This window comes from Electrophorus electricus, chromosome 8 (genome assembly GCF_013358815.1).
Source record: "Electrophorus electricus isolate fEleEle1 chromosome 8, fEleEle1.pri, whole genome shotgun sequence".
NCBI classification, from domain to species: Eukaryota; Metazoa; Chordata; class Actinopteri; order Gymnotiformes; family Gymnotidae; genus Electrophorus; species Electrophorus electricus.
This window is the reverse complement of record NC_049542.1, coordinates 23,626,139-23,642,668: the sequence shown is the minus strand read 5'-3', so window position 1 is coordinate 23,642,668 and position 16,530 is coordinate 23,626,139. Positions and strand designations below refer to the sequence as shown.

The window sequence follows — 16,530 nt, the reverse complement described above, 5'->3', positions numbered from 1 at the left end:
GTACAGCATCTGAATTGATACACTGTACAAACATCTAAACTGATACTGTACAAACATTTAAGGCATGTGTAACATTTAAGACATGTGGCTAGTGTTGCAGTCTGCAGCTTGAGTTCAGTCTTATACTAGTATTATTTGCTTTTGAATTGCCTTCCTGGGTACCATCTGTTAACACATCTTTAACACCCAGCTACCCAGCAGATGCACATCCTGGGAAATCCTGTTGCCAGAGCAGAACACACCATCTTCACTAAATAGCTACAACTGTCCATCGGCATCAGAGCTCAGAGGATGTGGGTGTTGCTCCTATCATCCCATCAGAAACCAAATGGAACCCTCTCCAGATCCTCAAACCTTCTCTTTCGGTTTCAGCCTTCCCAGATGCCCTGCTCATTCTCTCAGGACTCTTTGGAAATGCTATTAAAATAAAAGTTTTTGGTAAAAAAAAAGGGTTTTGTAATTTTCACGGAGCCTTCCGGGGCTCCTTCTTTTCGTTTTTCTTCTCCATCTTTTTCTCTTTGTCCCTTACTGATATGGAAACCTCACTCATTCCTGATAGAACCTTCTTAGGGGTGGAAACCAGAGAATCTGCTCACCTCCCGCAGGAGCGTGGCAAAAGAGCATCACTGAGAGCAATAATGTGTGAATCTTACACAGCTGAACTGCAGACGGACCATGGCTAAAGAACATCACGGACTGACAGAATGGGAAAACGTTAGAGCGGTTCAGGAGCAATGTTCACGTCAGATCTTTTTCTTCTTCCCAAAAAGCTCTGTGAACATTTAAACCGCTGCTGTAAATGGAACTGTGTGATAATGTATGCCATATCACAAGGTTCTGAGCCTGGGAAATATATATATATATAATTATTATTATTATTATTATTTTTTTTCCGTTTTTTTTTCCGTTTTGCAGCACCAAGCATGACTAATATAACTCCATTAAACTTTACCAGAGATTGATAAATATATGATTACCTCGCGTGGTGCTTTAATTCTTGCACATTACATAGACATAGACATTTGTGAAATGGGATAGAATGAATATTTATGGCCGTACGTTGAGAGAGAATTGCTGTAATGATGCAGGGGCCTGGGGGGTGTATTTCCAGGCTGCTGTTCTGTGCATGTTCAGTGTGGCTAGAGTCGGCTAGAAGAGGGATGTTGTTCACCTCTGCCAGCATTGAATGGGCAGAGGGATCAGAAGCAGGTGCTGCCTGTTTGAGGTGAGGTACTGCTGTTGCCTGGCAATGGGGGGCAGGGAGGGGTGGATGGGAGGGCGGTGAGAGGAGGAGGGGAGGAATGTGAGGTGAGGCACTCTAACCATATAGCCTTGTGTGCTTTGGTGCATTAAAGAGGCTAATATGTCTGGTTTCATTATCAGTATATGTCCTTTTTAAAAAAGCATTTTTTATTGACATTCACTTGCACGTTATGAGGTGTTTCATGGGATTTGTGATTAAGTGATGTGCATTTGTTTAAAAGCAGTTTCTATTTGTGTGTGGCTGTGTGGGACTGTGTTATTGTATTGAGGGTAACTGGTTGTTCCAATTGCTGACTGGAAATGGGCTTTCTATCTCCTATCAGAAACTGAATATATCCTAGTTCCTGTCATCCATGGTGAAAATTCAGCTGGATGGGCATCTCTGTGTGTGCACACAGTGGTTATCTGATTACATAGGCAACTATATGTGTGTGGGGGCTGGGTGTGGGTGTGCATGCATGTGCTTTTAAAATGAGAAAGCACCCCCACATAGCTGTTCACTAACAAATACAAAATAATGTTTTATATCAGGCCCAGCCTGAAATAAACACAGTTATAATCATCCATAATCTAATCTTTCCAAAATAAAACTACACCACCCATTGGAACCCCCCCAAAAAACACAAGCACAAAGCAAAATGTTTCTATCATTAAAGGGAGGTTACACTGGTGATCTTTATCACAGTGACTACAATAAAACAGGACTAATAAGGCTCCTATAAGAGGAGACCCAACAATTATGTTTCTTATGAAAAATCCAGATATTTTTGAAAATAGTGAAATTTAAATTATACATAACCACACACACATACTTACATACAAAGTCTAAGTAGTAAATCCATATTATCAAATTAAACCCCCATAATCAATAGATTTGAGACATTAGTTAAGCATTAAGTTGGGACATTGTCTTAAAATGAATACCTCCCACAAAACCATATACAAATTTTAAAAAATCTATAAAAATATAGTGTATGTAATTCTTATTCTTTCTTCTGTTCTTACTCTTTCACAATTCCTCTAATTCAATATTCATACTGATGATCTTTGACAACTTTGACATGAAATCTTTCTGTAATTGAACTGATGCTTCTTAAAGCTCTTAGATCTAATCATTTCAGCCATGCCTTGGCAACCCTGTAACTGAGTATGGTCATGCCAATAAAGTTTAGTGAATTGAACTGATTTGAGATTAAAACTTTGATGGGTGAAATGCTGCTGAACATATTACCTCCGAAGTTTTAGTATAAATTCATAAATGCGTGTTGAAAGAAGCCTTGTAAAGAAATGTATTCAAACTCACATTTATAACTAAACATGGATTTGTATTGAATTTGCATGACACTTTGATACCATGCAGGGTTTTTCTGTGGGCTTACGTGTTCAGCTAGACATGTCATAGCATGCTCAGCATTAAGAATGGAGACAGAGCTCTATATAGCTGAAAATTCAATAGGTCTAATCCTTCAAAAGCACTTTAAGTTTGTCTTTATAAAAAGGATGGGCTTTTAGAGCATGAGTGTAATAACAAAGAGATCCAGAAGGGGTGTTTGTAAAAGAGGGTTAGAGAGAGAGACAGAGAGAGAGAGAGAGCAAAGTGCTTTAAGCTCAAGAAATAAAATATGCAGCTCTAAAAAAGCTTTAAAAATATATGTTTAAGAAACATAATAAATGAAGTTTATGACTTAAAAGTGTATAAATGAGGAGAAAACATGTGAAAACTTGTGAAAGATGTAAGGCACTGGGCCATGGTGCCAGAACTATGCAGTAAATGCTAGATTAAACAGAACAAAAAACTAAATTTTTCGTACAGGTACTCCTGGAGGCATTTGAACCACATCACATGCAGCTTCTTACCTTCACAACCGGCCCCGCTGCTCTAGAAGAGGAGCCTTGCTTATATAGAGCATGGATATTCATATATCACAGAGATGGAGAGATAGAGTGGAGTAGTAAATGCTGTGTTACTTGCAGCAGCGACAGCAAGAAGTGATTGTGTGATTTCGCTGTCTAGTCAGTCACAGTGAAGCTTAGCTTGGCTCTGATTAACGCGACGTGCAAGCGATTGGCGCTGGCATGTATTTAGAGGAGATTTTACCAGCTGCTTTCTGTGAGGATCATAGAGGCTCCTCATACTGACAGCTGAGGCAGGCTGAAGTTCTGCAGAACCCGCAGACACGTGAGAGCTTACTGTTTCCAACTACTGTCTCCAAATCCTCAGTAAATAGTGCTTCTCTGCAGCAGTGCCTGCATAGCTAGGTGCTTTAGCTCTGAGTCGCAGCCCTGCTTGAGTATCATACTGCTCCATGGTGGGTTTTCAATCAGGGCCTGGTGGACCCTCCTGATCAATACAAAATACCACCCCAGGAGTGCATACTGACTAAAAAGTTCTTGGCAGTAGTTTTGAAATGACTAGTGTGGCAGCATTGACTTTCCAAGTGCTTAGCTGATTCTGCTCTATTTCCTTCAGAGGCTTTGTGCTACTGGGTACTCATCAGCGGTTGTATCTATCCTCACCGATATGCCAGGAGATGGTGGAAGCAGGTCTGCAGCAAACACTTCAGGAGGAAAGTGAGGAACTTTTCCCATTCCTGCTCTCCCTCTCTCTCTCTTCTTCTCTCTCCCTCATTCTCTGTAAGTCTCTCTTTCTCTCTGTGCATGTGTGTTTATTTTCGTACATTTTTAGGGAAAAAAGTGTCTTGATTATGTAGCAAAGGTGAATAAAAACAGGGAATTCACATTGTCAAGAAGTGCAAAATGGTTCTGATAAAGTGTATGAAAGCAATGTTTCATCTTAAAAAATATTGGAATGATACAATGTTTCTTTTTGCTTACTAAGGTTAAGTACTGAGGTAGGTTATTTGGAAAATTCATATTATACATAAAAACAAATGTGTGTGTGTGTGTGTGTGTGTGTGTGTGTGTGTGTGTGTGTGTGTGTGTGTGTGTGTGTGTTTGTAACCAGGACAGGAGAAGCTATAGGAGAGAAAGGGACAGAGAGAGAGTAAGAGAGCAAGAGTGTTTGTGTGTGTGAGAGAGAGAGAGAGAGAGAGAGAGAGAGAGAGAGAGAGAGAGAGAGAGAGAGAGAGAAACACCGAGGAGGGTGATGTCATACTGCAGTGAAGCTGGGACAGCTGTAGAGGACCGTGAGAGGTGTTATGGGAGCGGAACTCAGAGGGGGAAAGGGGAGGTCTTGAAGCACCCTGCTCTCTGATGGAGCTGGAGCGCTCGCTAAAGACAGTGGCCGTGTGTGGCTGTGCCGGACTACTCGCCCCATGGCATGGAGAACAGTAATTACCTAATAATGATGGGTAGTGAAGCCTGCGTCCACAGCTCATGGCCATTAGCACAGGCTGCTTTGTAAAGGGAGTTAAAAGCACCACAATTTGTGGGCAGCTGAAAATAGCCAGTGATCGCCTATGTCAGACAGACCGGCGAAGCTACAGATGATGCTAGCTGTGAGAGCCAAAACTGAAATGATTGCTGAAGATATATTAGAGCGCAAAGCGATCAAGACACTTGGCTACTCACTAGCCATTTGACATGAAAATGGGACACATATGTATGACCAGAAGCATTGCTGTGGGCTATCCCTGACCAACAGCAGTGAGACTGAGAGGGTGGATAGGCTCTAAGGCCCGAACACGAAACACAACACAATAAAGAACCCAAGAACTTACAGGCTACATTAGTAGGCTATTTCCAAAAAGATCAGCGTCTTATAAGAACAAATGGGTATAAAAGGCTAGTTTTGGAGGGCAAAGGCAGACAGCTGGTGTGTTGGCATTTCATTTCAAATGGTGTTTGCGTTTCAAAAACACAGTTCCCATTATAAACAAACGTCACTTCAAAGAGCGATTCTAATTCACAGAGAAGCTGCAGGCACTTTCATCTCCTAAGCTCATCACTGAACAGAGTGGTGGAGGTGGAGGATGAGCTCACGTCTCTCATCTAAAGACTCCAATGGAGAAAGGAGGCTTATTTGATTCAAAAGAATCTCTTTACTCCTTTTCAAGCATAAAATATGCTGATTAAGTGAGCAAACATCAGAAACTTCAAAACCCCGGGTAAACTTTGCTTACAGTTTTGAAAACAAGATTCTAAACCATCATTAAAAAACTGTGGTTTATTAAATGGTGGATGCAAGACAAGAGAAACTCCTGTGTTCAGGTAATAGTACTGGTAAGTTGCAAAATTATTTATATTCATATGGAAAAAAGTGTCATTTGATAATAAAAAAATACAACTGCAGGAAATTCTAGCCACATGAGAAGATGCTTCACATCGATTCTATGCTCTTGGTGAACTTCAGAAAGTTTGAAATATGTCTAATGTTAGAGTTAGACACGGAGCATATTGTATCAGGCAAAAATATGTGGTGGCGTGAGTTATGTCATTGACATATCCTGTACATTCTCCCTGTAGGTGCCTGCTCTCAGGAGGAGTGTGAACTACAACGCCTGCCAAGTCGCCAGAAGTCAAGTCACACGGAAATAATTCCATACTGCTCTTCATGCAGCGCTAACCACCGTTGCCATGGTATCTCTGCCACTCATCTTCCTGTGTGCCCCCTCCCCATGCTGGGATAGAATAAAGCATTGAAATGATTCTTAATGTGCACTCAAGCAGAAAGCACCTAATTAGTCAGGATGTCAGTTTTAGATATGTGTAATTCCCATGTTTTAGATATCATTACATCAGCAGCGCAAAAGTGCACGTTTATGCTATCACATTCAGGCACATGTATGTGCCTACAGTTGTGTGCACACACACATACACACAATTTCTATGGATTTAAAGGAGAGTACCCTACTTTAAATGTATTCAGAATAGATGAGCATTTGAAATGTTCACATTCCGGTGCACATTGGGGATACATGCCTAATGTTTTCAAATAGTCCCAATCCGACACAGACAAGCGTTTCTGAAAAGCCCCTCCTGCAGACTTACAAAACTATACATTTAAAGCAGTTCAATTCTCCAGCAATACAGCAGATGAAAGGGAGAGCTTATTAAAAGTGACGGGGAGTCCACTGCCCTCAACCAGTGTGTGCGCACTCTGTGCGGGTCTGCAGGCTTCTGGGGCTCACGTGTTATGGACCTGCAGAAATAAACAAGGCTGACCTGCAACTTCAAAAGAGGGAATGTATGCATGAAACAGTTTATTTTCTCTGGGGTTGGGGGCTAGTTAGAGTAGATTTGACCCCCACAGCAGGATGTAGAATATGCTCATAGACTATGCCTCTGGCCCATTTCAAAACAGTCTTGCAGAAGTCTCCCATACAGTCTTATCTAAAGACTGGGCTTTGGTGACTGAGGTTAAGTGGCCTGACAACTCTGTTCTAGCTCTTCTTCCTGCTTTGAATTGTAGTCAGAGGAGCCAATTCTTTATTGTTATTTACATGGCACTGATTGATTTAACTGGTTCCAAAAGGTGAGCTCATTTGAGATCTGTGGTGTCATGCTGCTCAGTATGAACATTCTAACAGCATCCCTAAAGCTTTTAAAAAAACATGCATAAGAGTTGTGGTCAGGGCTTGGTGTTACACTGAATGCTGTCTGAGAGGGTAAAGCAGGTCTTCAATTATTTGTATTCACACACACCCACACACACACACACACACACACACACACACACACATGCATATTTTGAAAGATGTACAGAGGTATGCAGGATGTACATGTGCATAACAAACAAAATATTAATTATGAGAAAGAGAGTATCACTCAGAGTAACCAGATGGGGATTTTTAATTGTATTTTCTTTGAAAAAATATGTAAGCTTAATTATCTACAAATTTAATTATATGTCATTTTGAAACCACATTAGCATAGAAATAAGACTTCATGCTGTTTTGTTCATACGTGAAATCTGGTCAAAAGGAATATAAAATACTTGCTTTTCATCTCAACAAGCTACCTCCCACTGGATTGTGATTCCGGTACCTAATAATCCCCAAACAGTAATTAGTGCCCTAAGAATTCAATAGATTGTATGACTGAATAGATTGAATAGAATCCATAATAATTTATAATTGAATGCTGGAGTTGACTTTTCATGAAGGTAAATTGTGTTTAAAGGTGACAGTTGTGTGAGGTAGAAATGTCTGATAGATTAGATGTTCACTTCTTCCTTCCTGCAGTTCCCTTATCACTGTTGGACCAGTCTGCCAACCTAACTCTGTAATCCTCCCTTTGTGCCCTCTCTCTCTCTCTCTCTCTCTCTCTCTCTCTCTCGCTCTCTCTCTCTCACACACACACACACACATACACACACACACACACACGCGCTTGTGCCCTTTCTCATTCTATGAATCCTTTCTCGTTAAAAGATCTCTGCATCTGCCTTTGCTCTCTTCTCTCGTTCTCCTCCTTGTGCTAAGATATGTCTCCTCTTTTCCATTTCATATCTCTCTCACTCGCTTTTTCAGCCATCCCTCCTCCCACTTGCTCCCTCTTTCCAGTGCCACCTCAATCATCTTATCCCCACAGCCTCAGGCTGGCCCATATCACAGGGGATGGAGAGCAATTTGTTGCATTTTCACTCTCTGGCCGGCTCTGGTGGAGGAACTCCCGCTTCCGGACAGCCAGCCTGTCTGGGAGGGGATTAGCCCAGTATGATTACTCGACTCGGGGGCCAACTAGTTAACCAGACACAGGCATACACATTCACATCCACAGACCTACACAGACACACACAGCCACAAACCCACATCCACCCACAGAGACACGCAGGACAGGTGCTTGTCTCATTTTTCTGGCAGTCATTTAGGGTGTTAAAACATCCATTTCAAGGGTTTCTCCTGAAAAATGTAGGGATATAAATGGCACACATTATAAGGCACTAAAGGCACATATTATAATACACTAATTACACATATTAAGGCACAAAATATAGAAACATACAGTGCAATCCATAAATCATTTTGCTGTTGTTTTGACTATGGACTCCTGCCTACCACATTTAAAAACAACGACGGAGGTCAGCTTTTAAATCTATATTTTTTAAGAATCACCTACTCACCACATGAATATAATTAGCTTTAATGCTTGGTTGTATACCCAAGTCTACGATGTCTACAAGCTTCAGATATGACCATACGTGTTGTGTTTTACCTGGTGCTTCTCTGCTAGGTCTATAACGTGTCTATCTCCTGGTTGTATTGGGGGGGCTTCTTTTCTGTAGGGCTTAGTAAGCAAAATGAATGTGAGTGACTGATGTGACCAATCAATAATACCTCTGCTTTTTGTACTCAATAACTCCTCAACTGCCTTTGTAGTACTGTACTGCTCCAAAATGAAGCTTTTGTCTCTGTGGAAAGTTCCATACATGCCCTTGACGCCATGTTCACTGATGAGACGGTGTGCTTCAGATCTTCACAGAGCTCCTTTCCCACCAAACGTTCCTCATTCCCCTGGTATGTGTTAATCTTTGTCTCACTGTCTATAAGACTTTATTCCAGAATTCACCAGAATTTTAAATGTACTTTTTTTTTTTTTTTTTTTTTTTTACATTAACCTGGTCTTCATCTTATGATAAACCCCTGACATCATGTTAGCATTTTATTCTCTTTACTTTATTCTCAGATTACATGTTGCATACAAATAATATTCATTGTTTAGGTTTCCCGTATCACATCATGTATATTATTTTTGACCTTGACCATGTGTATTATTCTTAATGCTCATATTCTTCCATCACCTTCCACAGCATCCTTATGCCTGCTTGTTTTATTTTGGTAAGCTCTTGTGTATTCTTGTACCTTAACCATGTACCAACCAGATGATTCTGCAACAATGAATGCTTTAGTGCTGCATCTGTAGAGACCATATGTGGACTTTTAGCATTGGTATGTTAGAATAACATTGGTATACTTCCCCCACAAATCTTTTCATGTTACTCATGTTACTCATATATGACCATGTTTAAACAATTCAAAATAATTAATGAGAAAAATTCTAAAGATCTACTTACATCTTTTCTTTTTCATCAGTTTAATGGTCAACTCATATCTCCAACACTTCCTTGGGCCTCCTGATGAGAAACAACAGCGACATACTTCAGAATCAAATCAAACCTTAGAATTAAGTGCAGACTTTATGTTGGTCTCTTGTGCAATAACTGTTGATTTAACAACACACAGCTCACCAGCAACCAATTAAAGAACCAACTGGGCAATTTCTTATGGGGTCTTGGATGGAGGTGGTGGGAGCATTGTATGAAAAGGGTCAGGCTTCCTTCAGGGTTTGCCCAATACAGCTGTAAATATCCTGAAATAAAAGCTGATATTTTTCAGTTTAACCTCATGACTGTTGTTTCAATTCAAATGCAGTGAGTTCAAGTACAGAGTCAAAGCAAGCCAGACTGTGTAGCCGTCCAGTTCTGTCCAGTGTTCTGTGAGACAATGGAAGGTGTCCTGGGTTAATTATCGATGCCTATGGCAATACAGACTCCATCACGTTTCTCTCTCACTCCCTGTGAGGATTTAGCATCAACCTGAATCACTCCTCCACCACAACACCCTATAAAAAGAGGAGAACAGACCCCTCGTCAGCCTTGCCTTGTCTGGCTTCTCTCTCTCACTGTCTGTGTGACAATGCATAGCAGACATTGTATACAATACAGAGCAGAGATACTGAAGATTGAATCATAGTCTGAATATGCCACCCTCTTTGGCTCCACCCTCATTGACCTCTTTAACCTAATTAATGAATGCTGAATATTCTACTTCCTGCAGGCATGTATAATTCTCAAGGAGGGCCCCATGTTAACAGTGATCTTACTCTTGGTATTTAAGTGAAAACAGCAGTAAAAGCTAAGCTAATATTCAGCCTCAGTGTCTACTCTTTAACACGTTGTCCCAGGGGCTTTACAAGGGGCAAAAAGGAAGCCAACAGAGAGAAGAGAAAAAGTGTTGGGAAAATAAGTTAGTGAAGCATGAAATCAAACCCACCCCCCTCTGTAATTTAGCTTCGGGACTGGGTTCACAGGCAATGGTTTCAATCCCCCCAGGTTCTCCTTTAATACACTATTTTAAAGTCATGCCCCTGTGCCTTATTTATCTTCAATTGTGTCTTATGCAGTCCAATATTTCCCAGTGCCGAATGCATTTACCCTCCCTTGGCTTGTTGATCTGGTGAGTCGCTATCTCCCTTCTCTTGTTGTCTCTCTCTCTCTCTCTCTCTCTCTCTCTCTCTCTCTCTCTCTCTCTCTCTCTCTCCTTCTTTCTTAGCCAGACGGATTGATTTTTGTTTTGCTAGGTGGCGTGATGCGGGGCAGCAGACTGAGTCGATGTGATTACATCGGTACCCTCTCTCCTGAGGTTTTCACCCTGGTCTCCAGCAGGAGGGCAGTGTCAGCCATGGGCCTTTCCTGGTCCATGGGTCAGTAAGTGCTCCTTGCCTGCTCCTCCTCTTCCAGTCAGTGGACAGGAGACTGTTTGGACACTCGGGAGGTCAGGTAAACAGATCACTTCTATAATCCACCAGAACATGCTTATGACACGGCAGAGTATTGGCCAGAATTATATCTCCAGACATGATAGGACAGAGGAAAATACATGTGCACTCTGGGAGCAGAGACTAGGAGAAAAGAATCAAATGATTCTTTGCATATGTTGTCAGTAGAAATGTTGGAAAATGTAAGTTAATCTAAGTCATTTTACTGGTAAAATGTAATTTGCCTCCCCACTGGGTGTAACTTCTCCAGACTGGTTTATTCTGCTTACTGTGAGCTGTGTTAGGAAAATTGTAGATAATGTGTATTCATGGTGAGCAAGCAAAGTTCAGTCTTGTGTCTTTTTAAAAAGACACAAAAGAAAGATGAGATAATTGCTGTCTTCAGCACTTGCCTATATATGTCTACTCTGCCAGTTCTGGTTAATTAACCTGTACGTGCCATGAAATGGCGTCAGTTGTTACAGAAGAAAGTTAAATGCCACAACAGCAAGACAATCGTGTGTTACGGTCCAAACCTAAAGTTGTTTTTGTCTGCTTGTGGTAATTGGACAATTTGTCATCCTCACTGTACTGATATCTCTGAGACATAAAGCTTCCTTTCTTGGTTCCCGGACTTAGCCATGCCATCACAAAATGAAGCTCTAACTGGGCTGCTGTCCAGCAGTGTGTGGGGTCTGAGCAGCTCTGGGAGTACGCCAGACAGGCTGTGCTCATGTTTCCAAGGCCTGCGTCAGAGGAGGGCTGTGCAGGCTCGCCTCTGAGCGTCCCGTCACCAGCCAAAGTGCTCTTCACACTCCACGGCGCAGGCTGCAGCTCCTGCTTCATAAAGGTGATAAGAAGGGACAGTAAACAATATGAGGCCGCCTACCCTCAGAGCCCCCAGCCCACTATAAACTCACCTCTCCCACACCTCATCGCTCCTCTAGTGCAGTAAAGCTTTACAGAAGCTCCACCCAGCAGCTGCTCGCCGTAAAGCGTGCAGGTTCAGGATCTGAATTGGGGGTTGAGGGGGTGGGGCTCTTCATTTCACGGGACCCCCTATTGGGATGATACAGAAACCTGGCAGGTGGTTTGACGCTGCACAGTCTGTCCTTCTAATGCCATGGCAATAGGGACAAATACCTGAATTACCATTAATAGCGGCTTGGATGACAGTCAATCAATATTCATGATGCAAATAATCTATCAGACCTTTTACTATGTGTCACCAGTCTCTCTCTTTCAAAGTAGAATGGTCAATAGTCCAATATTCCTAACTGTTTGGGTGTAAGGGATTTGCTTCATTGATTTTAATTTGTAATTATCCTAATGTGTGTATCTAAGTGAGGTAAGAGAAAACCCGATCGGTCATATATTTATTAGCCCTTCCTTTTTTCTCCTCTACACAGAGGTCCTGTTTATCAGAACAACTCACAGTGTCTTAGTCCAGCATTCGTACCATGCAGACTGGAAATTATGCCACCAGAGACACACAATCACAACAGCCGTGTGTGTGTGAGATACATCAGAGCCCTGACCCAGCTGCTGGGACCAGTCAGATTAACCATTCATTCCAGCCATTCTAACACAGCTGCTCACACAGTGCTCTGGAAGCAGGAGTCAGGGCCTGCTGGGTCAGGGAGAGCGCTGTCTCTCAGAGCAGCATGACATGTGCTGGACTGGGACACAAAGGTTGTGTTTGGCCATGGTGAAAATGGACCCTCCTGCAGTTTTACGAGAGAGGTCTACTGCTCACTCCGCACATCGGCTCACTCAGCTCACTCCTATTTCACATTAATGCAAATGCCCAGCACTAATACACCAAGCCTGTAAACTCCATATTTGATTTGATTAATACATTTGGAGGAATTTAATCCTTGTGTAAAGGCTACCGAGAGAGAGCTCAAATATTCCTTTCCATGCTTCACAGTTCCCAATAAAATTCAAATTGAAATCATGTGTTTTTTTCCCTCTTGAACTCATCAGCCACCGAAAATTACTAGAAGCTGACAAAGAGTATTTAAATTCTAATTATTTTAAGCATACATGGCAAAGAAGAAGGTAAACAACCAAAATTTCCCTCAAGCCACAGTCTTTATTTTGTGCAAAACCTGATAGGAAGTGATTTGGTAAACAGAGAGCATAATTACCAAGGAAGAATGTATCTCTCATGATACTGATTTTTTTGTAGATGAGAACGTCTCCAGTGCTATTTGAATATCAGCTTTTTTGTATGTGTGTGCATGACTGCTTGTAGTTGGGTGCAAACAAAATATAGAACATGAGGATCCAGAAGAGGGAAATCAGGTTCACTGGTGTTTCTGAATACATTCCACATTTCAACTTTAACCCAGCTACCAGTACACCAGCCCCCGGTACTATGGCTTCCAAAATGGCTCAATTCAGGCAACTTTGGAGGTGGCATAGAGAAAATGTGGATTGTGTGTTTGGTCCTGAGGCCTGGCTTGGGACTGTAACTCAGTCTCACTGCTCTAGAACCCCTGTTGTGTGCAGAAGACCATGGGGGTGCTGTTCTGCTTCAGAGCATGGGGGACAGCAGTCACTTGACCCTTACACGACAGATCCTGCAGCCTGTCAGGGGACTTCCTTCTATTACATGGCCTTAGTACCTGCCTGGCTCAGTTCTATTTCTGACTCCGTCAAACTCCCCAGGGTGTATGCGCAGGTTCACACACCTCAAAGCAAACTATAGCGCAGCTCTGCTGAATCTGAACACACAAGCCTCCCTGACTGTGGTGATTCCATCTGACGTATTCGCCTCACCCAGTTGCCAGTGTCTAGTCGGCAACTTGGTGCTTTTCTGGATGTGAAATTATCGTCTGTTTTATTTTTGATTTCATGATTCTTCGTCAAAGCAAGGTGTTCGATCCAATCATACACATTACTCCATTGCCCTGATGAATAGCCCCTCTACATTCTTCCAGGCAGAACCAAATGGTTCTACCTCAGAAATGCTTTTTTAGATGTGCCAGATAGACAAAGATTTTTTGCAATTCAATCTATAAAAAGTATAAAAAGCATACAGCTATCAGAGCCATTGGCACCTGAAGCCCAGCCACAGAGTGAAGTGCAGTGTTAGCAAACGGCAGTGAACACACATACACTTTCTGGGTTGGGGCGGAGTGGGGCTACTAGACTCGTGGGCAAACAGAAACGAAACAGACGCACTGATAAATCTCCTTATTCAAATGATGCAATGAAACATGCAGTGAGCACAAAGGAATTACCCACATGCCAACACATTACAGCCCATAATGGCCAATGCATATTTTCTGGTGTGCAGCGAATGGTCTCCCATATAACATTCGATTTTATTTAAATGTGAGAATGCAAAGCCAGTAATAGAAATTAAGTGTCAGGGAAAGCAAGTGGAGGCTGACCAGCACAGGGGAACGAAATGCCTGTGGAATCAGTTCTGCACAGCAGAGCGTCTCTACTGATTGGCACAGAAATCTGCTGTTTAGGTGAAGCAACAAATTAATTTTGACATATCACGGAAAGTTCCGGAGAGAAAAGTCTGCCTGAAATGGGATGATTTTTTTTAGACTGGAGAAAATAGTGTGAGCTCACCAAATCTTTGCACGAGATGCATGCAAGAGAAATCCCTGCTTTCAGTACGTATTAAGTTGTGAGAGAGGTACAAACATAACTCCTAACCTTAACCATTTTCATATGAGCTGGATAATATAAATCATTATGAATTAACAGTAATAAACATGACATCACTGCAATGTATTAGCTTTCAAAACATCTAACAATAATTCCTCACTGTTTTAAAAACTCTATTATTAAACATCTCAATTCCAGTGCACGTCTGTAAACATGTAGGATTATCAACCTTCCCGTTAAGCTCCAGTTGCTGCGGTAGTGGGCAGGGAGTGCTGAAAGGCACTGGGGATGGAGCCGCGCGTTCATTAATCGCAAGCATTGCCTCTGACGGAGGGAGATGGGGCAAGGGGCTGATGAAGGGCCCTTCGAGACGCCCGGCCCACCCATGTCACACAGATTCCACACTTGCAATGCATGCGCTGGAAAAAAGGAATGGTCTTGCGGTTAATGAGAGGAGCGGGTAATTTAGTCCCCCGCTAATGTGTTCAATGCCAATTAATCATCACTGGCAAAGGTGTCAGGGCGATCACTGGGCGAGAACTGGAAGCTCTGGCAGGACACTGAGGTGCTGGGCCTCGCTGAGAGACAGAGGGAAGCATTGCAGTTCTGGTCCCTCTAGGGGGCAACGGTGAGCTGTGGAAGTCGCTGCTGGCACACAGGCAGCGCATAACTCCCACTGAAAATAAATACCTGAAAGAGGAGGTGCTATCACTGTGCTTTAAAACGCCCACTCCATGCTCTTATTTCAGCCATAAATCAAGTATGGCACAAAACAATGCAGTGTGATATGGATTTGTATACTTATATTTTTGATATGATGAATTATTAGTGTCATGTAAATCAAAGCTGGAAAGTGTTTTCCCCCGCCTTTATTTCAGTGGGTGTCAGCATAGCTCTCCAGTATGGTAATAATCTAGGTTGTCAGAGAGGAAATGAGTGCTGTGGAACACAGGTTATGATCACTGAAGCATACCTCACTGTTTAGTTTCAGAACCGATGCAACAAGGCCAGCAGGTCAAGCAGATAGTCCGTGCAATCATTCAAAAACACCTTCATGCCTGCAAGACACTAGTGTAACCAGAAGACCAGGCTCTGGCATGGGTACCAAGGTGCTCCTCCCTCACCTCAACCCTCTGCTACACCTCACCAGCTCCAGTTTCATCCCATCCTTTCTATACTCTCTCTCTCTCTCTCTCTCTCTCTCTCTCTCTCTCTCTCTCTCTCTCTCTCTCTCTCTCTCTCTCTCTCTCACACACACACACACACACACACACACACACACACACACACACACACACACACCTAACCCTATCCAATCACCACCATCGTCCCATCCCCCAGTGCACTGGCCAGTGTTGAGGGCAGGTAAGGCTACAGTTGTGTGACGATCATGGTGTTTAGAGTCCACTGGAACACTGCAGGCCAGGCCGAGAGGGCTTGTGTGTCAGAGCATTCCTGGAGCTCACCTTACACATAGAGCAAGAAACAACTGCCCTTTATGGAAGTGTGGATGTGGAGAATGCTTCCATTCCCTCCCGAAATGTAACGCTGATGAGCACACGTGCAAAAGAGCATTTGATTTCCACCCATGTCAGGCTCACACCACAAATCTACATATGTGTACTTCACATTACTACACAGTACAGATATGCACACATGACTGTAAATTCAAAACAACAAACAAACATAGGATTCGCAACATTCCATTTCTTTAATTTATAAATGATGCATTTATTTTGAGTAGTTGTTGGGTCTGTCATGATCTTAAATGGGAAAAAGGTAAGAGAAGAAAGCAGAAGTACTCTGAAAAACGTGTGTGTGTGTGTGTGTGTGTGTGTGTGTGGGGGGGGGGGGGGGGTTGTGACAAGCACATCACCTGCATGTGTCTGCAGCTGAACTCACGCTGAACCTGGGAGATTCTCACCAAGCTTTCATTCTGAGAAACCACTTTTCTCTCTCTCTCAAACACACACCCACACACACTACACTAGTACATGTGCTCATCTGCATCATATAGAAGAACACTGAGTGATCACTGGAGAAGTTCCAAAGATGGCTAAGCAAAAGAATACCCTGTAATCCAGTGGGATTCCCATAATCACTTGAAGAAGTGCAATGAGTCCAATAAAACTTCACCTGAATGTCAAACTGCCATATTACAGGATGAGTGTGATTCCAGATCAGTGCTCTGTAACCCAC

The 16,530-nt window shown here is 42.5% G+C and overlaps 1 long non-coding RNA gene across 2 annotated transcripts in view; it reads left to right on the top strand.

Annotated features, from left to right (window-relative positions):
• Nucleotides 1–9,524, top strand: part of LOC118241890 — a 36,420-nt gene extending 26,896 nt beyond the window's left edge. Inside the window, exons 3-7 of one of the 2 annotated variants that reach the window (XR_004776402.1) lie at nucleotides 3,734–3,834; nucleotides 5,689–5,802; nucleotides 8,586–8,681; nucleotides 8,975–9,002; nucleotides 9,258–9,524. This is a non-coding gene — a long non-coding RNA (uncharacterized LOC118241890). Of the gene's footprint in view, nucleotides 1–3,733; nucleotides 3,835–5,688; nucleotides 5,803–8,543; nucleotides 8,682–8,974; nucleotides 9,003–9,257 lie in introns of both variants that reach the window. The other variant, XR_004776401.1, reaches the window with a different exon arrangement.
• The last annotated feature ends 7,006 nt before the right edge of the window (nucleotides 9,525–16,530 follow it).